Source organism: Pleurodeles waltl, chromosome 2_2 (genome assembly GCF_031143425.1).
Source record: "Pleurodeles waltl isolate 20211129_DDA chromosome 2_2, aPleWal1.hap1.20221129, whole genome shotgun sequence".
In the NCBI taxonomy this organism is placed as follows: Eukaryota; Metazoa; Chordata; class Amphibia; order Caudata; family Salamandridae; genus Pleurodeles; species Pleurodeles waltl.
Window position 1 is genome coordinate 651,094,750 of NC_090439.1, and position 27,301 is coordinate 651,122,050.

Consider the following 27,301-nt stretch of genomic DNA (forward strand, 5'->3'; position numbering starts at 1 on the left):
CTGCACCACCACCAGCACCACCACCAGCAACACCACCAGCACCACGGCCAGCAGCAGCAGCCCAAGTGGGCAGCCGTCTGAGGCTGCAGGGGAAGGGCTGGAGCCTCCACCACCACTGCCAGCACCACCACCAGTACCGCCACCAGCAGCAGCAGCCTCAGTGAGCAGCCGTCCGAGGCTGCAGGGGATGGGCTGGAGCCTCCCCCAGCACTGCCAACTCCAACACCAGCACCACCACTACCTCCACTGAGCAGCCGTCACTGTTGGCGGACAGTGTGTAGTCCTGCCTCCATGGGCTGTTGTGCAGCCTGGCCCCAGCAAATTCTGAGGGTCTGACACCCAGGTGAGAGAATGTGACCTTGCACACCCCAAGATCTGCATCACAGGGCTCAATGCCCCATCCAGAACCAGTGGAGAAGCCATCCACTCGCCCCATCCTCCAGAGTATGAAGCTCACTGAGAACAATGCCCCCTCCAGAACTAGTAGAGAAGCCGTCCACTCACCCCATCCTCTAAAGTATGAAGCTCACTGGGCACAATGCCCCCCGAAGCAATCCACTCACTCCATCCTCCACAGGATGAAGCTCACTGGGCACAATGCCCCCTCCAGAACCAGTGGGTAAGACACCCACTTGAGAGACTGTGGCCTTGCACTCCCCAGGACCCAGCACAGGGCATGTTGCCCCCTCCAGAGCCAGTGGGTGAGACACCCACTTGAGAAACTGTGGCCTTGCACTCCCCAGGACAAAGCACAGGGCATGTTGCCCCCTCCAGAGCAAGTGGGTGACTCACCCACTTGAGAGACTGTGGCCTTACTCTCCCTAGGACCAAGCACAGGGCATGTTTCGCCCTCCTGAGCCAGTGGGCAAGTCACCCACTTGAGAGACTGTTGCATTACACTCCCCAGGACCAAGCACAGGGCATGTTGCCCCCTTCAGAGCCAGTGGGCAAGTCAACCACTTGAGAGACTGTCGCCTTGCACTCCCCAGGACCAAGCACAGGGCATGTTGCCCCCTGCAGAGCCAGTGGGTAAGTCATCCACTTGAGAGACTGTGGCCTTGCACTCACCAGGACAGAGTGATTGGCATGTTGGCCCCTCCAGGACCAGTGGCGTTGCACCATCTTCGGGCTGAGGTGCCCCCCATTCCCCGTCCCCCTGAGGTGCCTGGCTATTTTCGATCTGATGCCCCTGCAGTGCAGTGTTCTCTCCATGTTGTTGCAGGAGTGAGGTGGGGCCTTGAACTATGTGATGTGGCCCTGTGGCCCACTGACATTGAGGACTGGGCAGTGTCCCTACATTTGTAAATATGTATATACTTGTTGATTTGGAAGCACGTATTTATAGTACTTGATCTTATTACACTCACTTTAATCAATTCACTTTGTCCTTGCATTATTCCTGAGGGGTACAGGGTGAATATGTAATGTTGGTGCATCTACTTGTGTGTATGGTGTTTATGGTGAGGGTGTTACGTGTGTGTGTCACTCTCTTTTTCCTACCTTCCGCTGTGTGCTAGGCGGTAGTACTCACCATGGTCGTCTTCCCCAGCGTTGGTGTTTGTAGTGGACAGAAGGTGGAAGAGGATGGGGAACACCTGCAACTCGGGCTCCATGGTGGCGTGTTTCTTCCTTGAGTGTCCAGAGGTGAGTCGTTTCCCTTCTGTGCAGTTTCCGCCAGGCTTTTGATGTCGTTGGTACTGCCCCGGAAAAGGTGGCGGATTGGTGTCTCATAATACAGTGGGCAGAACATTGTCTAGAGCCTGGTTGCAGGCGGTTGCCGCCGTGGTGCCTGTTGATTTCGCTCTGGTGGTCGGTGTGTTAAAGTGGCTGTCTGTCCGAGCGATTTCTACTGTGGTCATAATTTAATTTTTATTACTGCCGGGCTATTGGCGGTATTACCGCCACTTTATCACCAACTCCCAATGTTGTAATGAGGGCCTTAGTCTTTATTCAATTATAAACATATAATCATAACAGATAATACATAATATAAAATCCATAAATAATTAGGAAAATTACATGAGAGCATCATTAAAACACATCATACCTCGTGGTTTATCAAACAATCAATTATAAAGGAACAAAATAAGACACACAACAATTAAAACCTCACGCATGTTAAAAGTCTACAAAATGCCTGTATGCTGCATGAGGGCCAAATTTCCCTTATACGTCATGCCTACCTTTTTGAAATGTTGGTGAGACGTGGTTTGTGAACACTGCACTATAAGTATAGCTTCTGCTACCTGAGACACTCACTATCATGCAGATCTATGTACTTGTTGTTAAAGGTTTGTACCTGTTACAATTTCCGTACACAGAACCTCTGGAAACATGATTATCATGGCCATAGTTGTCCTGTATAATGACATTGGAAATATCAAACTGCCTGCAGTGCTGTCAGCATTAGTAAATAGCATCTTGAGTTTAGTGCCATGGCCACTGTTGATTTTCATTGATTTGTTATGTTTCTGATACACACAAATTGAAAAGTACCCCATCTCCTATTTTCAAAATTTGACATACATTCTCACATCCTGTCTCCACAGTCTAATCATCAGCTCGTTCCCTTTGTTTCTATGCTATTAGAAGCTCCCCCCCCCCCGCCCCAAAAGGTATTCGGGAAGGAAATTGCCCTGGAAAATGGAAATTACGTTATGCACAATTTGCCCACAACTGCGTCGCAGGGTTGACCTCCTAGTTTATCTCACCCTTGACACTCAACAATCTCATGTTGCAGCATTGTTTGCTTTCTATTCTTGAAACTGCTTTCTTGGCGCTTCCAAATGCGCTAGCAAGGTTATTGTCAGGGGAATAAAAGGACAGATCAAGGGTGGCAGCTACTACCATAGGAGGCACTAAGTGGGGTTAGATCCCTCCAAAAGCTTGAATGAAACTTTGAGTAGGCATTTCACTTACTAATAGCTGCCACAGATTTATAGTGCCTCCTCTCTATCTTTTAGAGATCGTTACAGAATAAATCCATTGCACTAAATGAAATTCACATGATTTAAAACAAACTACCTTCAGTCTAGTCCGGACCCAAAAATATGGGGGTTGGTTTCTTATCATCGGCAATCAAAATTACAAACTACGTCTACCTCTGCAAGTAACAAGGAACAAAAACAAGAACAAGCACAATAACATTCTGGTCAGATACATCATCAGCCATAAGGTACTGTTGCTTAGCATTGATCTTTTAAGTTTATATGCACTATAGGCATTCCACAAAATTCAGGACTTAAATGATGAATGTTAGAAAGTCCCCTTGTTATGTGGTCACCACGTTATATTGTGATTGATGCTGCTGGTTTTTAAACTTTTCACACTGGGACAATGCTGAGCAACCCTAAGTAAGTGAGCTCTGACTCCTAAACCATGGTAAAGTTGGCTAATGCCCAATTGGCAAATATTATTTTCAAGTAAAAGCATGATATATGGTGCAGGAAATACACTAATGTCATGTAGGGCTAAATGTAACCTAAAACTGAAGCACAAAATGTGCCATCTATTAAACTAAGAAGAATAACACCCAGTTCTATTGTGAAGTTGGATTTCTTATAAATGTACAGGAAAATAAATTTTTATAAATGATACATTTCCTGCCTGAAACTCTAGTCAGCTAATTAGCATTAGACGGTTACCCTGAGGGTTGTGACTCAACCCACAGATCACCCCTCTCATTCCTGTGCAGTCTGTGGGGCCGCACAGCAACCTGAGATTCTCTGCACAGCTTCCCACGTCATTCCACAGGGTGCTTTTTTCACTCATTTGCAGCCTGGGGGCCACGTGGAGTGAAGCGGAGGGCCATTCTTAATTTTGCTTGGCGACTGGCTTGGAGGCATTCTTCTCCCGGGGTGGCCATGTTCCTCTTCTTTTAGCTCTTTCTTCCAGATTCCCTCAGGAAGGGTTTCTGTTACACCTATGCACCAAGGAGGTGCCATTATGCTTTCTCTGTTGCTTTTTCCCTATTCAAAATGGCAGTTTTGTTTTTGTGTTCCAACATTCTCTCCTCCTGCTGGTGTGTCTTTGCTCTTTTGCTGGTTACTTGCTGACTCCTTGTTCCTGTTCCCTCCATCCATATGTGTTTCTGATTCATGTGTTTTTTCCTTATTCTTCCTTGGTCCTTCCTTGTCTGCTACACTTTAGTACTGTTTTAACCTTGGATTCTTCATTTGTTCCAGCCATCTTCCACCTCCTGGAGCCCCAGTTATCATCGGATAATGTTTTCCCTTTTGGATTTTTCCTCTTGGGGACTTCTTCTAGGAGGCACTGTCAACTTAGGCGTTCCATTGTCAGCAGCACTGTGGCTACCAGAAAGGTCCACCCCTACCTTGGACAAACAAGAACCTTCAGGGTCCGGAACCATAAACCTTCCTTTCATATTAAGACCACAAAGAAGAGCCAGTTCATGGAAGAACCTGACATAGCCTGGCTGCCTGCAACTGCCCTCTCCGTCAGTGCCTTCCCCTTGATCAGGTGAAAAAATTGCTCCCAAAACTGAGACAATGGCTTGGTTTTTTTGATGGAAAGAGCTGGATGTGAGGTGTGCAACTCATCATCTCGTAGGAAGGGCTATTAGGGAAAGTTCAGGAACGTCTTTAACTTAAAAGGATCAGGCAGGAAACTTGACCATTCATATTTAAGTGTAAGGGGACACCGGGAAAGAGTGATCGTTAGATCCCAGGGCCTAATGCAACCACCCTGGCTTCAATCCACTGGGAGGGACAGCTGGTTCCAAATGTAGTTTGTGTGGTTGAGGAGAAGGAGACTGCTCATTTTCCTTGACCCACCTCCGTGTGGGCCACCAACCTCCTCCAGAGGCACAAAGGTTCTGCCATGTTCAATTTCACCAAACATGATGAACTATCTGATAGTTTACTGTAAGGCAGACAGGATGTGCTGTAAAAGAGGGAAAGGGTGGCCACTGGGAACTGTGTTCCCATTGGCTAAGGACTGTTCAGGATTCATCCCTACCTAATGGTTAGAGTATGTATGAAAATGGCATCTCAACCACACTCCCTTGGATACCTCTGAGACTGTGGGTAAACAGAAGAGGACTGAACCTGCTATCTGTGACCTGTGTGAAGAGCTGAAGTGCTGGACCTGCTCCCACTTATATCAGGACTAAGAAGTGGACTTAATGGACCAGTTGACTCACCTCCTGTATGGCCAGAAGTACGTCAAAACCTGCAAGGGGGGGGTGGTTACAAAAAGGACCCATGTAGACACGTCCTCGCTGTGCTTCTGGCACCAGGCAGCTCTCCCAAGGCAAAGAGCAGATACTATGGCGTTGTATGAAACAAGAACATGCCACTAGCATCGAAGGAAGCAATGGAGAGCTGGAGCCCAGCAAAATTATCAGAAGCAAGACAAGATTCTGGCAATGGTGACTGCAAAGCCAACTCTCCACCTCTGAGGTGCTATTTAAGATGAATGCGGTGGTTGAGATGATGGCACTGCTGGCAGACTGAGATATTAGGCCTCTAGAACTTTCTTGTTAATGGGGTAACCACGTCTGACAGAATAGCCCAGTGGAAAAAAAGGCTGCAGAAAGAAGACCTGTGGTGTGGAAAGACCATGCACTATTGCAGCAGGTAGTGTGAAGTGAGGGTGGAGGTGCTGGCTTGGGGGGAGGTGTCAGTTGAAAAATTAAGGGAACGATGTGGATGGTGGTAGGCCTGAGCTATGAATAGAGTGTGCATTGGCAGTGACAGGTGGTTCAGCCCATACTAACTTTTAAGTAATGGCAGTGGCTGGGATGACTGTGAAGTCCAGACTTAGGAGCCTTTGGTCGCAACATCACAGGCTGTTGGATGTATACAAATCATCAATGAAAGTAATAAACATTAACACACCAAGCACAGCACTGGATGAAATACTACCAGAACCAATCCTTGGAGGTGGTTTGGAAGCCCTGGCCACCACAGGTGGTCTTTGTCTGATAATCGAGAAATTAAAAGAATAAGTGGGTATACTCAAACGTTATTTTACTATCTCTCTCTCAGATTTAGGTCACTCGTTTCCGAAAACAGAAATAGCATTGACCAACTAGATGTGGAAATGGCTGAATGTATGAATGAAAATAATTGTTAGCGCTCCAGATTGGAGAGTTGGTTCAAAAGTATGAAGCACTCCAAGACAAGGTTGCCAACATGGAAAATAGATCACACAGTTATGTTGTTAGCATTTGGGGTATTCTAGACACAATCTCAGACACTCTCATTAAAGACTTACTGCAGGGTATGTTTCATTTGCTTCTAAATAATCAGAATGAACAAACTACCACACTCAGTTATGTACACAGAGTGTATAATGCCTACCAAACACAAAAGAAGCTGATATTGGATACTTATGTCTTCAAGATCAAAGTGGAAATCTTGAGAGCAGCTAGGAGGATGTCAGGAGGATATCTCAAGGGTGCCAGATTGTCCATACATCAAGATATATCAGTGATGACATAGTCAAAAAGAAAATCTCTTAGGTTGGTGACAGAACACTTGAGAAATAAGCAGATTCCCTACAGATGGGGATATCCATTTAAACTACTATTCCACCTAAATGATAAGCAGATCCTAATTTAATTTAGGAAGGAAGCAATTAAACTGCTTATTCTACAACCAGACCAAGCAACATGATCAGGATCATCAAAAGGAACACATCTGGAATGGCGATGCCTAAATTCAGGACGAGCATTGCAAAAAATGAAAACTAGGAAAAAGATGGAAGCAACTGACTGTGATGAAAAAGTGGTGGGAGAAAATTAAGTAGTCGTTGCCTTGTCTTATATTACCAACCCCACCATACATGTTGGTGGTTATCGCTTGTCACATTTTTGAGTTGCACACTGTTTTGGTTTAGAGGAACAATCATTGAAAAACGACATTCCTGAAATTTCAAAATCTTGTAGTACATTTAAAAAAAGACCCTTTTCAGACTATGGCTTAGAGGAACCAAGAAAATCTCGGTGCTCAAGGGGCTAGCCCTTAAGGTGTGCTTTGAGTAGGACTGTGCTAATCAAACTAAGAAGTACATTTGCATTATTGTGTTCTGTTGATGTTGTAAGATTATGACTCCCGTGAAAGGTGAGTCGAGGTTTGCAGTAATGTGTGTTTACAATTCTATGCAATGGTATATTTTTAACTGGAGACTTTGCAGAATGGGAGAGACTATACAGGATGGAACTTCGAGCACAGAATAAAGCAGACAATGGAAAGCTGAGGATAAATAATAAGCAAATTATTCATTTTGTATCACCGACATGCAAGGCCTAAACACTCTTGTAAAGAGGACAGCATGTTTGAAATGGCTCCAATTGAAGATAACAGATCTGGTAATTCAACAAAAAACACATCTCTTAGCGATAGACATACGGAGAAGGAGGTCTCGATTTTACCACCACCGTTTCACTTGGCAGGGCATTCTAAGGTTAGAGGTTTTGCAATGTTGTTTAAAGCAGGACTTTCTGTCCGCTTTAATCAAGCATAGGCCAGAGAGAATGACAAGGATGCAGGTAATGCTATATAAAAAACTATATACAATATTATCTGTTCATGGACCTAACAAAACCAAGGACACATACTTTCCTAGCTGGCGAGCCTCCTGACCAGAACGTCAGGGACAGAAGTCTCCAATAACCTTGAATCCAGCACCTGGACTCTGCCATCTGTGAGTCCTACCCTGCCAGTTGGTGCCACTCCAGTACTGGACCATTGGAAGTGGGCCTTGAGGTGCCATGCTTATCTGTGGATCCAGGAGAACCAATGCATCTCCTCTGCTGTACGGACTTTGCATCACAGACCACAGTTCCATCAGAACAGCCATGGCGCAACACATCTCGAAAGCAGGCTCTCGCATCACAGCCCCACAGCTCCTCAGAAGGCCTCAGTGATGGAGTCCTAATAACCAATGCAGTATCTCACACCACAGGGGTGCAGCTTCTTAGAACCAATGCATCACATCAGCTGCGTGACTCATCCTCAACGTGGGTCTCACCACTCTTCACAAACAGGATTAAAGGTACTCTGTTCAGCGGACTGGGTCCCTGTAGCTGGCCTGTGCTCCATCGCAGTTGGCCTGAACCAGTGAATTTGTTGTGGTCTAGCGCAATCAGATACCCACAGCTGGTGCTTTGTGCGATTTGCTGCTATGTTAATGTTGGAAAATGGGTTATTGGTAGGGCAGGTAGGTACCTACACCTAGCAACAAGCCACAAACCTCCACATAAGTACAGTTAGGTCTCAGTAAATTAATCCCAGCTCTACCCTTGGTAGCTTGGCATCGAGCGTCAAGGCTTAACTTAGGAGACAAAGTGTAAAGCATTCAAATATCACAAAACAGTAATTAAATAAAACACAGGAAACAGTTTAAAAATCCAAAACCAATTTATAAAAATAGCTTATATTTTTATCTTTAAAATGACACAAAAACGATTAAAATCGGTTCAGGGGAACCGGAGATATGAATTTTTAAAGTATTATTATTTTCTAGCGCTTAGAAACAAAAAGCGCCAATCGGGTCATCTGGTTGCACCAGGACCGGGGCAAAGTCAAACTTTCAGGCCGACCGCGATGGAGCCCTGCTCGGCTACAAGTCGCGGGAGGCCTCGGTTAAAAAGTTACCTTCTGACTTAGTCTCTTTTTTGATGTTTTTCTTCCCCGGGACGAACCTGCCAGTTGGATCCGACCTCCTGGAGCCCTTGTCCGGATACGCGAAGTCGGTTTCCTCGGTGGTGATTTTTACCTTCGGACTTAGTCGTTTTTTCGAGATGAAAATCCTTCGACCGGGGTAAACCTGGATCTTGATCCGACGTCCATGGAGCCCTTCTCGGATACGATGGCTGGGAGGTCCCGGTCAACTTTTTACGTTCGGACTTAGTCTCTTTTTTGGATGTTTTTCTTTACCGGGACGAACCACGAAGTCAGGCCGGGTCGCGGTTGAGGCAAGCCGGCTAGAATTTCCGCGTCGGGTCGGTCACTTTATGGAGCTTTTTAAAAAAAATTCTCCAATCTTTTCCAAACTTCTGGGGCTTCACCCAGATGTTCTTTTAAGGTTCTTTTGGGGTCCACAGCTCACCCCAAGGGTCCAGAAGTTCTGTGATGGTCCTTGGGAAGTGCAGACTTCAACTCCCAGAATGCACCTGGCGCAAACTCCTTTTTGGCCACTGGACAGTGGTCAGCTGGTCACTTTTTCAGGAGTTGGTGCAGGGGACTCTGGTTAGCAATTTTTCACCTGTAGCAAACAGGGAGTCCCTCCTTGAACCAGTGGAAGCCAGGCAAAGTCCTTCTTGTGGTGAAGCCCAAGTGTGCAGCTGGTGCAGTCTTTCTGAGTGCAGGGTCCAGGTGCAGGCCAGGGGTCCAGCAGGGCAGTCCTTCTTCTCCTTGTAGTTCCTTCTTCTTGAAATTTGGTGGGGATCTGAGGCGTGGGTGCAGGTCTGCCAGTTTTATCCTTGCTCCTGGGTGAAAAGCAGGGGGGGCCTGGTCCTCCAATCAGGGACAGGGTCGTCCCCCTGTGATGACCACTTCCTGGGAAGTGTGGCAAAAATCCATCCCAGAAGGCAACAGTCTCTAAAAATCCAAAATGGATGAATCTGATTTTTGGAGGAGAGATCTGGCTGAGCCCACCCACTGGTGTGGCTAAAAATCATAAACACACCCCTCTCCTGCCCTCTCCTAATCTAATCAAGGGGGCACCTAGCTGTCTGGGGTTGCAGGATGTGGGGGTGTTGCTGGGTGCTCCAGATGTCCTTCTCTGCCTTTGAAGAGCAGTTTGGCAGCCCTCCCCCTTCCTGCCTCACCATCTGCTGAGGGGAGATTCTCTCCCCCAAGCACATTCCTTTGTGTGAAGCCAGGCCACTTCACACCTCATTAAAGTAGCCTGGCAGAAGCTGCTGCAGGCTGGCCAATCAGAGCACAGCAGCAAAAACAATGCAGAGCTGAAATTGGCAACTTTTTAGGTAAAGTCTAAACTTTTTACCTGCACTAGTTATATTAAATCCAACAACTGGAAGTTGTGGGATTTATTATAACAATCAATTTGATACCAAATTCTTGGTATGTAACATTTAAGGAGACTTTAAAATTTTAAATAAAGTCTGCCCATTCTAGCCTATGAAGGCCATTTACTTCAATGAGGGAAAAACGAATTTGGCTGTTTTTACCTCACCAGGGCTTATAAATCTATTTTTATAAAGTCCCTGCATATAGTTACATGGCACCCAGCCCTAGGGGCACATAGGGCACACCTTAGGGGTGACTTATATGTAAAAATAAGGTAGTTTAAGACTTTGGAAGTACCTTTAATTCCAAAGTCGAATTTGCATATAACTTTAATTTAAAAGCAGCCAGCAAGGCAGGCTTGCTTTTAAAATGACACTGGGCACCTCAGCAATGCACCTAGGTGTGCACCACCTATGCTGTGGTCCCTAAACCTACATGCCCTACCATATACTAGGGACTTATAGGTAGGTTAACTTAGCCAATTATAATTAGCCTAATTTGCATATCCATTTTACACAGAGCACTGGCCCTGGGACTGGTAAGCAGTACCCAGGGCACAGCCAAGAGTCAGTAACCACCAGTACCTATCCAGAAAGAGTGGGGGTGATCAGGCAAAAAAAAGGACTTTCCTACAGTTAACTTTAAAATTGCTTACCTAAGGTTCTACTGATTGGTCATTTGTCCTTTTGTTTTTAAATTATTAATAAAAATGTACTTTATTCTTCTAAGGTAGTGTGTTTTTTTTTGTGTTGTGTTTTACTTGATTACTGTTTGAAGTGCTGCATACATATTTTAAACATTGCCTCTAAGTTAAGCCTGGCAGCTCTGTTCCAAGCTACCAGAGGGTTGATCACAGGTTTATTTAGGGTTTGCTTGTGACTTCACCGTGACAAGAATTGTGGGTGCTCCCATCAACCAGCAACCCATTTTCTTACACAGGATCTTTATTCTTAACAAGGCAGGACAGATGGGGGTTTTCTGCAATACAGAGTGGAATCATCATCTGGGCCAGACTGACAGTTCAGCTGTTTGTGAATTCCCTCTAGACAGTGATACAAAGGGAGCTGAGTTGTCTCTTGCATATCCTGATGGGTCTTCCTGCGCTAGAGTGGGGAGGGAGGGGCAAAAACAATGCAGTCTCCAATCCCCTTGTGTGTGTCTGGAGCCAGGCCTGGGCCAGGCAGGATCTTGCAAGCAACAAAGACTTTCCTTTGAAGTTTGCCTACTTCAAATGTAGAAATTAGTGTAAGTAGTGGACCCAAAAAGTGGAACCTCTGCGAAGGAGAAGAGCTGAAGAGGAGAGCTGAGGGGATCTTCAGAGAAATGATCAAACTCTTTGGGATATCCAGCCAGGATGTCAGCTCCAGATTCCATTTTTATCCTGATGTCATCTTGGACATGGTTTCTGAGTGGGCAGCAGGATCTGGACTCTTTGACTTGCTGCTCCCAAGCCATTCCAGCACATACCATGATCCTAGCAGGTCTCCATTTCATTGCTACTGGGTTACTCCAGAGGGTGTCCAGTGACATTGTGAGCATTTCTCAAGCAAGCCAGTCCTGATGCTTGTGTCAGGTTCTGAATTGCATAAATAGAAGAGTGCATATATACATATGTATGCCACATACACTTGCAGGAAGGCAAAGGGTTGCCAGGAATTTCTAGATCTTTTCCTACGTCCAACCTGTGGTTGATTGTTTTGATTGCACTCATGCGGCACTTAAGCCACCTCATCCAAATACACACTTTGTTCGCAAGAGACACCGCCGGCACTCTTTCAACGTGCAGGGTGTGTGTGAGGCCAGTGGCTGCCTTATGGCTGTCCATGCAGTGTTCCCAGGGAGTACACAAGACAGCTATACATGAATCAAATCAAATCAAATCATTAACATTTATAAAGTGCTCTACTCACCCGTGCGGGTCTCAAGGCGCTAGGGGAAAAAGGGGGGGTTTATCGCTGTTCGAACAGCCAGGTCTTTAGGAGTCTCCGGAAAGCGGAGTGGTCCTGGGTTGTCCTGAGGCTGGTGGGGAGGGAGTTCCAGGTCTTGGCCGCCAGGAAGGAGAAAGATCTCCCACCTGCCGTGGAGCGGCGGATGCGAGGGACAGCAGCGAGTGCGAGGCCAGAGGAGCGGAGGAGGCGGGTGGGGACGTAGAAGCTGAGGCATCTGTTGAGGTATTCCGGTCCCTTGTCGTAGAGGGCTTTGTGTGCGTGGGTGAGAAGTCGGAAGGTGATCCTTTTGCTGACAGGGAGCCAATGCAGGTGTCTCAGGTGTGCGGAGATGTGGCTGCTGCGGGGTATGTCGAGGATGAGGCGGGCCGAGGCGTTTTGAATGCGTTGCAGGCGATTTTGGAGTTTGGCTGTGGTCCCGGCGTAGAGGGTGTTGCCGTAGTCCAGGCGGCTCGTGACGAGGGCGTGGGTCACGGTTTTTCTGGTGTCGGCGGGGATCCAGCGGAAGATCTTGCGGAGCATGCGGAGGGTGAGGAAGCAGGCGGAGGACACGGCGTTGACTTGCTTGGTCATGGTGAGAAGAGGGTCCAAGATGAAGCCGAGGTTGCGGGCGTGGTCTGTGGGGGTCGGTGCGGTGCCGAGGGCCGTGGACCACCAGGAGTCGTCCCAGGCGGACGGGGTGTTGCCGAGGATGAGGACTTCCATTTTTTCAGAGTTCAGCTTTAGGCGGCTGAGCCTCATCCAATCTGCGACGTCCTTCATACCCTCTTGTAGGTTGGTCTTGGCGCTGGCGGGGTCCTTGGTGAGGGAGAGTATAAGTTGGGTGTCGTCGGCGTAGGAGGTGATGATGATGTCGTGCTTGCGTACGATGTTGGCGAGGGGGCTCATGTAGACATTGAAGAGTGTCGGGCTGAGTGATGAGCCTTGGGGTACGCCGCAGATGATCTCGGTGGGTTCTGAGCGAAACGGAGGGAGGTAAACTCTTTGGGAATGGTTTGAGAGGAAGGAGGCGATCCAGTCCAGGGCTTGGCCTTGGATCCCGGTGGAGCGGAGGCGGGTGATTAGGGTGCGGTGACAGACGGCACAAATGTCAGAGGTCAGCAATGTCCAGGAAGAGGAGCATGAAGAGGAATAGGATGATGGTGTGCTAGCTGTGGAGTAGGAACTGGATTATCAGAAGGACATTGTTGGCCCACTGGGTAAAAAAACACTGAAGGTAACATCAATTCCGACCAGCATTGTGCCTCCTGTTTCACCTCCGAGGATTGCCAATTCCAGGCAGCCCGACAATCAGCCACAGCATTTACCTACCCCCACAAAGCCATCATCTTCTCACAGCCCTCATTTCCAAGACAGATGTGTTGGTTTTCCTATACACTCCTCTCATGCCAGTTTCTCCCTGGTCTTCTTTTAAGCATCTGAGGGACCTAAAACTCCTGGTGAGGATCAGAGATCACCTAGGCACCAATCTGCTCCCCACAGCCTCTCACATGCCACCCCTCCCCAAGCTGGAGGACCTGACGGTCAAATCAGAGGCCACACCATACGGAGGGGGCTGGCAGATGGTTAACGTGGTCAGTAGGAGGATGAATTTTCCAACAACTGGCTGATGTGAGGGAGGACATTTGTGCTACAGGAGCTACTCTGCCTGAGACATCAGACTCACTACAGGGAATCCCTCAGATGATTGGCAGACAGACATGTGTCTTGGACAGGGCTCATAAATCTTGACAAGACATGTACAGGAGGCAAAATGACATCATAACAATCTATAGGGAAGAGAGTGAAGGACACCATGGCCTTGAGGATGATGGAAAGAATGCTGAAACTGTTTCAAAATCTTCCTTCACAGTCAGCACATGGAGGGGACACAATGCCCCTAGCTGCACCATGCACCACCCAGCCACCCCCTGTACCACATCCTGTACAAGCAACCCCTGAGGTAGACAGCCACCACATCCCTTGCACATGCCTCCTCAGCACATTCACATCCCTCTCTTGTCCATTCACATCCCCCACCTGTACAGGCATCCTCACCAGCTATACAGGCTCTTCCAGCACCTCTACAGGCACTTTCACCCCCTGTGCAGGTACCTTCCCTACCTTTACAGGCACCCTCACCCCCTGTACAGGAAAAACCACCAACTGTACAGGCACCCTCACCCCCCGTACAGGCACACCCACCAACTGTACAGGCACCATCACCCCTGTAGAGGTACCCTCCCCGGACAGGCACCTCCACTACCTGTACAGGCAAATACACCACACCCTCTCACACATTCACATGAAGCGCACATACTCACAATGATCCTCACCACCACTATTGCGATGTTGCAAGAGATATCCCCCATGATTAATGTAAAATATATTTGCCATAATTATTTGTAGATAAAAAGATATCCTCCACATTTCAGTTGAGTTGAGTAAGACTTGATGTTGGTCAATTGGTTACTCTGGCTGTAGGCCATATATGTGTTGATGAATGTATGTGAGTAAGACATATTGGTGGTCATTACAACCCTGGTGGTCAGTGTTAAAGTGGCTGTAAGACCGCCAACAGCCCGGCGAAAAAAAAAAGGAATTACGACCGTGGCGGAAACCGCCAACAAAGACTGCCACTTTAACACTCCGACCGCCACGGCGGTACAAACAAACAGCGCGGCGGTCTCTGCCAACAGACAGGCGGGAGACAATGTACCGCCCACAGTATCACAACCTACCAATCCGCCACTTTTTCGGGGCGGATTCACCGCAAACAAAAACACGGCGGAAACAGGACTTCGAAGGGAAAACGCTCACCTCTGCACACCCCACGAGGAACCAGGACACCATGGAACCCGAGCTCCACATTTTACCAGCCTTTATCTTCTTGCTCCTCTACCAGGAGCACGAACGCCGGTGGCGAAGACCACGGTGAGTACTGCACCTACGACACAGGGGAGGGAAAAAACTGTGACACACACACGCAACACCCCCACCGTCACTCACAACAACACACACATTAATACAGCTTGATACATTACAGTTACACCCCCCAAACCCCCCCGAATAATGCAAAGACAAAAGGAAATGAGGTGAACGATTGTAATATATTAAAATTCAGTAGTCAAATAATATACATACACTATTTACAAATATATACACCAAGAATATTAGTCCAGGGTATTCCACTCTTAAAGTCCGTGGACCACTGGGCCCCAAATGCATGGGCGAGGCCCACACAAGGTACTCGAACATGACAGAGAGAACACTGCAGGGGCATCAGATAGAAATAAAACAGGCACCTCAGGGGGAAGGGAAAGGTGGGGCACCTCAGCCGGTTGATTGCACGATGCCAAATGCCCACTGTTCAATCCTGGGGAGTGCAAAGCCACAGTCTCACAAGTCTCTACAGTGGGTGGGTTGCCCACTGCTATATCCTGGGTTGTGCAAAGCCACAGTCTCACAAGTCTCTACAGTGGGTGGTTTTCCCACTGTTCAATCCTGGGGAGTGCAAAGCCACAGTCTCACAAGTCTCTACAGTGGGTGGTTTTCCCACTGTTCAATCTTGGGGAGTGCAAAGCCACAGTCTCACAAGTCTCTAAACTGGGTGGTTTGCCCACTGTTCAATCCTGGGGAGTGCATAGCCACAGTCTCTCAAGTGGATAACAGTCTCCACCGGTTATGGAGGGGGCTTGGTGCCCAGAGTGCTTCATCCTGCCATGGACAGAGGCAGTGGATGTGATACTCCACTGGTTCTGGAGGGGGCTTGGTTCCCAGAGTGCTTCATCCTGCCAAGGACAGAGGTAGTGGATGTAAATCTCCACTGGTTCTGGAGGGGGCATGGTGCCCAGAGTGCTTCATCCTGCCAAGGACAGAGGTAGTGGATGTGATACTCCACTGGTTCTGGAGGGGGCTTGGTGCCCAGAGTGCTTCATCTTGCCAAGGACAGAGGTAGTGGATGTAAATCTCCACTGGTTCTGGAGGTGACTTGGTGCCCAGAGTGCTTCATCCTGCCAAGGACGGAGGTTGTGGATGTAAATCTCCACTGGTTCTGGAGGGGGCTTGGTGCCCAGAGTGCTTCATCCTGCTCGTGGCGGCCTCAGTAGCGTCAGTGTTTTTGGCGCTCATGGGCCTGCGGTGCTTGTGGCGGCGGTGTCCTTGGCAGCGGTGCTTGTGGCGGCGGTGTCCTTGGCAGTGGTGATTGTGGCGGCGGTGTCCTTGGCAGCGCTTCAGCTGCTGGCAGTCCTGTCTTGGGCAGCGGGGCTGCTGCTGGCGGTCCTGTCTGGGACAGCGGGGCTGCTGCTGGCGGTCTTGTCTTGGGCAGTGGGGCTGCTGCTGGCAGTCCTGTCTGGGGCAGCAGGGCTGCTACTGGCGGTCCTGTCTGGGGCAGCGGGCTGCCGCTAGCGGTCCTGTCTGGGCCAACGGGGCTTGCGTGAGTGCCTGTGGGATGTGTGGTGCTTATGTTTGCCTGAGCTTCCTTTGTGTATTGAGGTGTGTGCATGCTGGTCTGATGGTGTGCTTGGGGTAGGCTGAGGTACAGGGGATTGGGTCCGGGTGGAGGAAGCTGGAGGGGGGAGGCTAGAGACAGGGACAATGGCTGCCATCAGTGCTGAGGCCAGAGTCTGAAAAGTTCGCTGAAGGGTTGTCTGACCAGAATGAATGCCCTCCAGGAATGCATTGGTTTGTTGCAACTATCACTCTACACCCTGGATGGCATTTAAAATGGTAGACTGCCCAACAGTGAGGGACCTGAGGAGGTCAATGGCCTCCTCACTGAGGGCAGCAGGGGTGACTGGGGCAGGGGCTGAGGTGCCTGGGGCGAAGGAGATGCCCACCATCATGGGTGAGCGGGCACGGGAAAAGGCTGAGGGGCTGTTGGGAGGGCGGTGCTGGAGGGGGGGTGGCAGCTGTACCTGTAGATGCGGGGCATAGATGGTGCCGCCACCACAAGGGAGCTACCATCAGAGGACGAGTCTGTATCACTGGTGTCAGCTCCTGTCCCCGCCCTGGAGCTCCCCTCGCCCTCCATCCCACTGGTGAAATCAGACTCCGTAGTGTCGCCCTCCAGGGCCATGTGGGATGCAGCTCCATCCTGCTCCGATGCCACTGCTCCTCCGCCTGATGATGCTAATGCACACATGTACAGGGAGACCACAAAAAGTGGGGGGGAGACAGAAGAAAGACATGTTGAGTGCATGCATTACCAATACCGTTGGCGGACGGGACAGACACAGAAGCCCCCTGCACTACACCTCGCACTTGGGGTCCACTATTCAATCCCTGGGACATGGCCTACAAGGCTATAGCCGATATCTGCACACATGGATGTCACAGGAGCCTGACTAGGTGTAGTTGGCACTGTACCCAGGTGGGGTGGGGTGCCACAGGGTCTGCCTGAAAAAGGGGACTTAACTAGCACACTCACCCTGGCCTAGGGAAACCCACAGCCCACCTCCCCCACCCAGACACCTCCACTGCGCGCTGAATCAGCAGAATGAGAATGTACTCACCCCCTTGGTGCTGCTGTGATGCCCTCAAGCGCCCACCCAATTCCGGGTACGCCACCGCCAGGATCCTGAACATCAGGGTGGTCATGGTGCGACGGGCACCCCTTCCACGTTGGGAGGCCATCCCCAGCTGGGCCTCCGCCGTCTTCTTGCTCCAGAGGCGAATGTCCTCCCATCTTTTCCAGCAGTGGGTGCTCCATCTGTGATAGACCCCCAGGGTCCAGACGTCCTTGGCGATGGCACGCCAAATATCCTTCTTCTGGTGGGCGCTGACCTACATGAATTTTACAGGGGAAAAAGAGAAGTTATTACCAACTGCACCGTCACAGTCATTGGCCCGCATCCCTATCCTTGCCATGTGGCACATGCACTCACCGCCGTTTCATGCACGCATCATTCCCCCCCCCCATCTTTCATCCACACCACTCCACACAGGCATTGCCCATACAGCATGCTCACAGTGTACTCACCTGTTTATCTGGAGGACCGTAGAGTAGCGTGTACTGGGGGAGGACCCCATCCACGAGTTTCCCATTGTCCCACTTTACAGGTCAGGCAGCCGCCATTTCAGGGGCCCACGTGGCTTTATTTTTAAATGCGTCACACATACCTAGGCCTTGCCTCAACACTCATACAGGCAAAATTCGGGTTCTAAATGGTTTTCTGAGTAAGCTGTGTTTACGTACCTCTGAGTTGGTTGACTCTGTGCTCGCTGTTGTCCTTCATGGGCACCGTCCGCTGGGACATGTGAGGAGATGGCGGCATCCTCCAGTGTACAGACCGCTGGTGAACCTGTCGACAATGGAGGAAAGACATGAAATCATCACCTACAGGCTTGATCGTGCCACAATCCTGGAACTGTGTGCCCAATTGGAGCCAAACCTGATGTCAGCTATCTGCCATCCCACAGGAATACCCCCTCAAGTGCAGGTGCTGTCAGTACTCCATTTCCTTGCAAGTGGGTCTTTTCAAACTACAGTGGCCATAGCATCAGGGATGTCCCAGCCTATGTTTTCCAACATGTTGTCCAGAGTGTTGTCTGCCCTGCTGAAACACATGCAGAGCTACATCGTGTTCCCTCAGGTGGAGGATTTGCCTACAGTGAAAGGTGACTTCTATGCCCTTAGACATATCCCAACATCAGAGGTGCCATTGAAGGGACACATGTGGCCTTGCCCCTGCAGGAGTGAACAGGTGTACAGAAACCCAAAGAGTTACCATTCGATGAATGTGCAGATGGTGTGTTTGGCCGACCGGTACATCTCCCATGTTAATGCCAAATTCCCTGGCTCAGTGCATGACGCTTACATCCCTTATGTGATGGGGCAACTCCAGAGGCACTGTGTGTGGCTATTAGGTGAGGACATGGACCCAACACAGTGTGACTAGGTGTCTGGGTCTGGGGATGTCCCTAAGAGTTAGTGTGTGTCTAACAGTTGTCCCTCGCCATTTGCAGGTGACTCTGGCTACCCCAACCTGTCATGGTTACTGACCCCAGTGAGGAATCCCAGGACAAGGGCAGAGGAACACTACAATGAGGCCCATGGGCGAACTAGGAGGATTATAGAGCGGACCTTCGGCCTCCTGAAGGCCAGGTTCCGGTGCCTCCATATGACAGGTGGTTCCCTATTCTACTCACCAAAGAAGGTGTGCCAGATCATCATGGCCTGCTGTATGCTTCACAACTTAGCTTTGCGACGACAGGTGCCTTTTCTGCAGGAGGATGGTCCAGATGGAGGTGTTGTGGCAGCTGTGGAGCCTGTGTACAGCGAAGACGAGGAAGCAGAAGAAGAGGACATCGACAACAGGAACTCTGTGATCCTGCAATACTTCCAGTGAGACACAGGTAAGAATACAAACCTGCCTACAACATGTACTTTAACACTACTACCTCTATACTGTCTGTCCTTTTCACCACTGAGTTGTCACTTTCCCTTAGATTTCACAGATGTGGGTCCCACTGTCTGACATCTGCTTTGTTTCCTCATGGACTAGAGCTGTGTGACATAGGTATGTTGACATTACAATTGAAAGAGCATTTTGTCACTGTAATTGCTAATACACTATTTCGAAATCACAGACAGACTCCAGATTGTTTTGTGCTTTAAGGGTGTTTATTTAAGTGCTCAATATTGGAGGGGGTTGTAAAATGGTGAGGGGTTATGGTGAAGGAATGTCCATGGCAGAGCCCAAGCTATTAGTCTCACAGGTGCATTGTCCAAAGGGGCATAGGAAGTGGAGCTGGGGCAGTTTGAGGATGGACAGGGTGACAAGGTGGGACAAAAGGATGACATTCAGGGCGGTCTCATTTCTTGGCGAGGGTCTTGGGTTCGTTCTTTGTCTTTGTCCTGGATCTCAGGGACCATTTGCGGGGTGGTTCTCCCTCTGCAGGGGTTGGGGTGCTGGTGTGGTGGTCCTGTGGCGGTGCCTCCTGTCCACTAGCACCGGCGGAGGTGGTGGGCAGTTCATCGTCCAGGCTAGTGTCAGGGGCCCCTTGTTGTGCCACAGTGTCCCTCCTGGTGTTGAAGACTTCCTTCAGCACCCCTACGATGGTGCCCAGGGTGGAATTGATGGATCTGAGTTCCTCCCTGAAGCTCAAATACTGTTCCTCCTGCAGCCGCTGGGTCTCCTGAAACTTGCCCAGTACCGCCCCATGATGTTGGAGAGGGCCTCGTGGAGAGTGGGTTCCCTGGGCCTATCCTGCCCCGTCGCACAGTAGCCCTCCCAGTTCCCCTGTTTCCCTGGGCTTCTGTCCCCTGAACCGTGTGCCCACTGCCACTGCCCCCAGGGCCCTGTTGTTGTTGGGGTGGTGGTTAGCCTGGGTTCCCTGTAGTGGTGGACACACTGCTGATTGACGTGTCCTGGGGACAGAGGTATGGGCCCGCTGTGCTGGTGTTTCCAGAGGGGGCAAGCTCTGTAGTGGCCTGTGCCAGTATGAGGGGAACCGACTGTCACGAGGTCCCAGATGGGCCGGGCTGGTCGTCTAGATCCAGTTGGACAGAGCTGCTGTCATCACTGTGGGCCTCTTCTGTTGGTGGTGTGGGCATGTGTGGACCCTCCTGTGTGGTGACGTTGGGTAGGGGTCCTGGAGGGGTGTAAAAGCATGATTATTGGGTGTACCATGGTGTGCAATGGGTGGGTGACCGTGTACCCCAGTGCTTGCATTCCTGTGTGGGACCTTGTGTGATGATGGTTTAGAGGGGTGAATGGGTATGTGCAGTGGCCATGCATTGGTGATGGGTGTCCATGCTTTGTTGTTGCATGCAGGGCTTGATGTTGGGATGTGTGGTTTGTGATATTGGGACATTTGTGAGGAGTAGGAGTGATGGGGTGAGGCATGCAGGTAGGGTGGGGGATATAGTAGTTAAGGTTTGACTTACCAGAGTCCATTCCACCAGCTACTCCTTCGAGGCCCTCAGGATGCAGAATAGCCAAGACTTGCTCCTCCCATGTTGTTAGTTGTGGGGGAGGAGGTGGGGGTCTGCCGCCAGTCCTCTGAACCGCAAGGTGGTGTCTGGAGACCACGGAACGCACATTTCCCTGTAGGTCGTTCCACCTCATCCTGATGTCATCCATATTTCTTGGGTGCTGTCCCACTGCATTGACCCTGTCCACTATTCTTCGCCATAGCTCCATCTTCCTAGCTATGGAGGTGTGCTGCACCTGTGATCCGAATAGCTGTGGCTCTACCCGGATGATTTCCCCCACCATGACGCTGAGCTCCTCCTCAGAGAACCTGGGGTGTCATTGCCATGCCATGGGGTGGTGTGGGTGATGTGTGGGGTGATATTTAGTGGGGTGTTGTGTGAGGTGCATGGATGTTATGTGGGTGATGGTATTGTGTGCCTGTGGATGCTTGGTTGTAGATTGTAGTGTCTCTCTCTGGCCTTCTGTCGCAATTGTGGTCGTAGGGGTTTTTGGGTGATGTGGGTGTGTGTTTTATATTGTATTGGGTGTGTGGGAGTGGTGTGTGTATGTGTATCAGGTGTGTGTATTTGGAATTGTCCAATGTGGTAGTGTTTTGTAGGAGTGTGTGTATTTTGAGCGCGGCGGTGTGTACTGCCAATGGAATATCGCGGTTGAAAGACTGACGCGTGGATTCGTGGGTTGTGATAGTGTGGCCATATTTCTGTTGGCGTGACGGTGGAGGTTTTGTTTTCACCAGTTTATCACTGACCTTTGGTGTGGTGGACTTGTGTGGATGTCTCAATTTTGGCGGATTCCGAGCTGTGGGTCATAATGACCTTGGCGGACTTCCGCTGCCGCGGCCTTGTGTTGGCAGTCTTCAGCACGGAGGTAAGCGACTTTTACCACCAATGTTGTAATGCCCCTCATAGATTTGTAGGTCCATGTGTGTACCAAGGTATCATGTTGAAAGCATAGCTAAACACTGACCAATGTAGACTTCCATACTTTGAATCCAGCAAATATAATGAAAAACAAAAGACAGAGATGTTGAGTAAAAACTATATATATAATAATGTAGTAAATAAATTAAATGATCAACTGTACATTGGAAAGGGAGAAAGGAAATCAAATAAAATCTTACAGCAGATGGAACAAGGGGACTTAGAGTTTGGGAAAAATAAATATGACATGTCAGAAAGTGCTAGGGGAACCAGTTTATGTACAAGGGGTTAAAAAAAAGTGACCAGTCCAAACAATGTCCAGTCACTGGCCATTTCTCACTGTCCTCCTTGACAATAATGTTCAAGTCATCTGCTCCTGTGGACTCTTCCTGGCTGGCTGGTACAGGACCACACACCCCATGGGCGTGGGCAGCATGAGGGATGTAAGGGATATCAGGGGAAACAGAGAGGGAAGATGAACTGGGAGATATTACAGCAGTGGTTTGGGTGGGTCAGTGGGCCAGCCCTGACAATATGGCTGCACCCAAGGAAGTGATAAAGTCAGTGAGGCTGGCCATATCACTGGAATGTGCCTCTCAGGACCCACAGAGTTCACCTCAGATCTCCTGTAAGACAAAGAAGACACATTCTGCTCAACCTCAGATGCCACCATCACTTTCTGGTATGCAGTTACAGGAGTAAAATATAAGAATGGGTGTGGGTTGAAGATGAGGGCTGTGGGGTTTGGGGGCAGATGTCTCCCTCAGCTCTTCTGGGCAGGCACATGGAGGGAGAATAGTGTCAGGGAGTGTAGCTTGAGGCCTCAGGAGTTAGGGAGGGTCTGGTGGCAGGTACAGATGATGATGTGGCCTGCCCTGGGGACACCACGTCAAATTCAAAGTCTTCTAGGTCAGGGTGAGACCCACATTCTCCCCCTCCAGCTGATAGTGTCCCTTTCAGCCATTCCCCCTTCAGTGTTCTCAGCCTCCATCCAGGCTGATGATGTTGGTGGTGTTGGTTCGGTCCAGGTGGGTGCACTATCCTGCCTGATTCTTGGTCTCCTTCCTCCTCCTCCTCACTGTTGTTGTCCAGAGGACATGCCTGCCGATGAGCTGAGGTTCCACAGCCTGTCCCTGGCTTTTTCTGGATGTTTCTTGGCCAGAAGGGTCAAATGATATCAGTGTGTTTTGTTTACATTCTAGTTGGTACATGTTATGAACAAAATATGCTTGTTCAAATCACATTTTTGAGGCTATTGATGTATTCTATATAAATAATCTTTGGGTTATCTCATCACATTGATGAAAATAGGACCCTATTCTGCCCATATTGACGTACCAGTTTGTGCAGGTGGTATGGGTGGATGTGTCTCATGACATTGCCTCCCTGTTAGTGCAGAAACCTCTGCTCCAGTAGGTGAATCTCTTCTGGCAGTACGTGGCAATAAAAAGAAGAAGTCAACAGACAACACCAAAACATGACGATTATGTACAACTTTTCTCATATTTACTAAATTGCATTTGCAAGACAACTGTGATGGTTGCTAAATCAGGCACATTTTATGGCATAGCAATAAAAAGAAGGAGTCAACAGACAACATCAAAACATGACGATTATGTACAACTATTCTCATATTTACTCAATTGCATTTGCAAGCAAACTGTGATGGTTTCTAAATCAGGCACATTTTTGGGACCACATACCAGTTTAAAATGAAATCATCAGCAGTGATGGGTCACTTTTTGTGAATGAGGAATTGGAAGTTAACATTTCCATCACAATGGTGTCTGGCACTTGTGCAATAGAAAAAATGAGGCACAATGATACAATATAAGATTTGAAAGATAGCATTTTTATCATCAACGTCTTCTGGGACTTTGTAGCGCAATCAACAAAATTTAGATTTGGTAGCTAAAATTTCCATCACATGGGCTTCTGGGACTTGTAGTGCTATAGGCAAAATGAGACACAATGTGACAAAATGCAAGTTAAAATTGCAATTAATATTTGCACACACTTGAAGTGACTTTCATAGTCACATTTGCAATGTATTGAACACAATTATCACTTAAGTTCATTGTTTAAATCATTGTATATAACCTGGAACCACATTAGGGTCATCATAAACAGGCCACGATGCAGCAGCTGGGGGTGCCTGGTAGAGAGGACATCCTTCCCAAGTGTTGTGAGATTGAGACATGTTCCAGTTTGTACCTCATAAAGAGCTCTGGTATGCCTCAGGGAGACCTCTATTGTGATGAATGTCTCCTTCACCCACCTATCCTCATCCTGCCATTTCTTTTTTATGTTTGTGACAGACTGGACATTCTCCCCAATGCACTAACTGCAGCAGCCAACTGCTGTAGTAGGGCTGCCTTCTGTGTTGCACTGGTAACATATGGAGGTAGACCATATAGTTTTCTGTAGTTCCTCATTACAAAGGTCACACTCATGGTTGTCTCCTCTTCGTGTAGTTTTTCTTCCTCCTCACAGGTAGCATTGTGATGGCATAGCACAGTACACGCTGGTGACGTGTGGGTGTGAAAAAAACAGAGCCTTAAATGTGTGCTGCTTTTATGTGGTTTGTAGTACATGGGTTGCAGGTGCTTAACATTACACTTCATTTGCCTGAGAGTGGAGATTCCACACTAAGTGCGGAGATTCTGTCCTGAGTGCAGAAACTCCGCAGTCATAAATATATGATTCGTAAGTCCTTTTGTGAATACCAAAAGTTGTAAAGTGAGACTTTTGGTCTAACTTTGCTTTGTGACTAGGCCTAATATGCTTAGACTAACTTTAAAACTTTCCCTACAGCGGGTGTGTGCTATACAGTCCAGAACATATACAAAATGGGAAACGTTTGGAGAAATAAAAGCCTTTCTCCTTTTTATGCCTGTTTCAAAATGGCATTGTTTTTTTGGTGCAAAAACATGTCTACTCTTGATACTAGACAGGATTTTGCCTAAAAAACCATGAGTGATTGCGTGGCAATGCCAATGTACCACCCACGGATGCCCTCTTGATTCAGAGCAACACAAACCAGAGGTTTCCGCTGCTTCATGATACTTTGAGGAAACCTTTCAGTGTAAAACATGTTTTGCAGTGGAAAGTAAATAAAAAAGACATTTTGCACTGTTTTCCCTCACTTTTGTGATTCAAACCAAGCATAAACTGTTTGTAAATCTACCCTACCCCACAATGTATTGGTTTACTCAAGTGAGCTAATAATCTTGCCAGTCTCGAGAAATAAACCTTTAAATAACGTTATTGAAAAACCAGCAGGAGGCCTTTTCCTGGAGTTACAAGCCAACCAGTTGCAACTCAACCCTCATTGGATCCTATTTGTAGGGCTTGGTGTGAGTCCTGGCCCCTAAGTGCTGTCCCTGAGGTCCAGAGTGCCTTAGGGGTGACCATACAGAGCTACTCCAAAAGTTGTGAAAAGGGGGACTGAGAAACATTTTTGACTTTCAGATCGCCAAAGCTTGTAGCGAATGCTCCCAGCAAGGCTGTCTGATTCTACCACAACCATCCCAGATTCAGTATTCAACAGTATTCCGATGGGAGATTTTGAGCTTAAAAAAAAGAGGCCATGTTAAAAAGTAAAATTCTTAACTGGAAAAAGTGTGAAAACTGTTCAGCCAATGAGGGGTCTTTGGCTGGTACAAAATTTGAATTTTCCCACTTGAATCTTTTCCTGCAAAAAACAGTGCACTCATGAGAACCTCAGCCAAGGGTATCTGACTTTGACACAGCCTTCAATCTTGTCCTGATGGAGGAGTACAGCATCTGAGAAGATGACAGAGAGTAACCCCCTTAACTGGCTTTTGTACGATGCTTAGCTAGCCATCATGATTAACCTCAGCATGTACCTAGATGCCTTGTTCCTGCACCCATAGATGCTATGTTATTTAATCAAGCTTTTTAGCCTAAAGAAAAATACATATCCCCAGTTCCGATTGTTGGGTTTAAAAAATGTTCATGTCATTTATCTAATTAAACTTATCTCTATTTGTAGAAATTTATTGTTGCATTTTTTATGTTTTGACTTTTAAGTTTTTTTGATACTGCTTAATACTTTTCACAATTCCCCAAAATTAACCCCATCTACTCAGTGTCAATCGGTTTAAACTATTCAAACTGTGTGTTTCCCTTTCAGGATTTTGGACTAAATACTTGGGAATAGCTCACATCCTTCGCAACTCATAACCCATCATCATACAGTGCGGGCTTTTGAGGAAAGCGTACTCTTAAAGGATAAACTTTAATACCTTAGTGATCAAGTCTTGTATCTTACTAATGAGGTCATCACACCTTTTCTTGTTTTTCTTTTGAGGACATCCCCTTACATTCAATTGCCATTTCAATCTTCTATTATGGTCAGAGTAATAAAATATAAAGATTCCCCCATTTTACCAGCTGGTTTGATAGCTTGGTTCACTATCTTTTGGACTTTATTCTTTTCCTTAGTGAGATCTTCTCAAAACAAGCTTTGGCAAAGCCAATAGGTCCTGCTTTTGATAGATTTTATCCAACTTTATGGCTTTGCCTGTGCTTGGTTGTCTGTGCTGCACACAATCAACAACAAAAAAGAAAATGGCTGTTGCTGATGCTGAACATCACAACAAAACAAAAAGCCAAAATGAGTAGCCAAAGCCTAATGACAGACACTTGTGCTTTCATAACCATACATGTGCACACCTATGTCATGATGCTGTATCTGTTATACTTTTTTCATTTAAGTTACTGTACTAAGATGGTGGATGCCTAATCCCAGAACAGTAAATACAAAAATATAAAAAGTTTGTGTTGAGCACTGAATAAAAAGAAGCAGTCAAGAAGCAAATTGTAGCTGGCAAGTCATACCAATATTAATGCAAATAACAAATGAAAAATGGGATGAGGAGGATTGGGGTAGATTGGGAGGAGAAGCAAGGGGGGAGTAGTGGGTAGGTAAAAAAACTGATCAAAATGGGAAGGGGGAAAGAAATAGACGAGTTGGTGAGTAGGGAGCAATACAGAGAGCATGGGGTAATATGGGGGTGCAAGCAGCACAGAAGGGCGAGCACAGAATTCCAAGCATTGCCATGGGGTGCTTAGTAAAATGAAAAAAGGGAATTCCATGATTTTGGCTGTGGAAAGATACAAGTCATTCATTCACAAAGATGGAAAAGAAGGTATGCACCATGGGAGTGACAAACACAACAAAGGAAAGTGTCTGAATAAGATACCAATAAATGAGATAGACAAGAAAGCCAACCCATGATAAGCAATGAGTTGACCCAAAGCTCACTAGGTGTTTTAACAGCAATCAACTAATGCTATCTGTAGGTAAGGCCTAAACAGTCACATCTTGCCCCACCACACTCCAAAGAAATTGTTGACAAGGAAAGTTAAAATAAGAACATCCCTTACATCAAGAATGCTTACACACACACTAGCCATTCTTTCTTTGTATGTGAATGATATTCTCTGCTTCCGATAAATGCTTTCAACTTGTTTCCCCCAGCATAGTAGGAGAT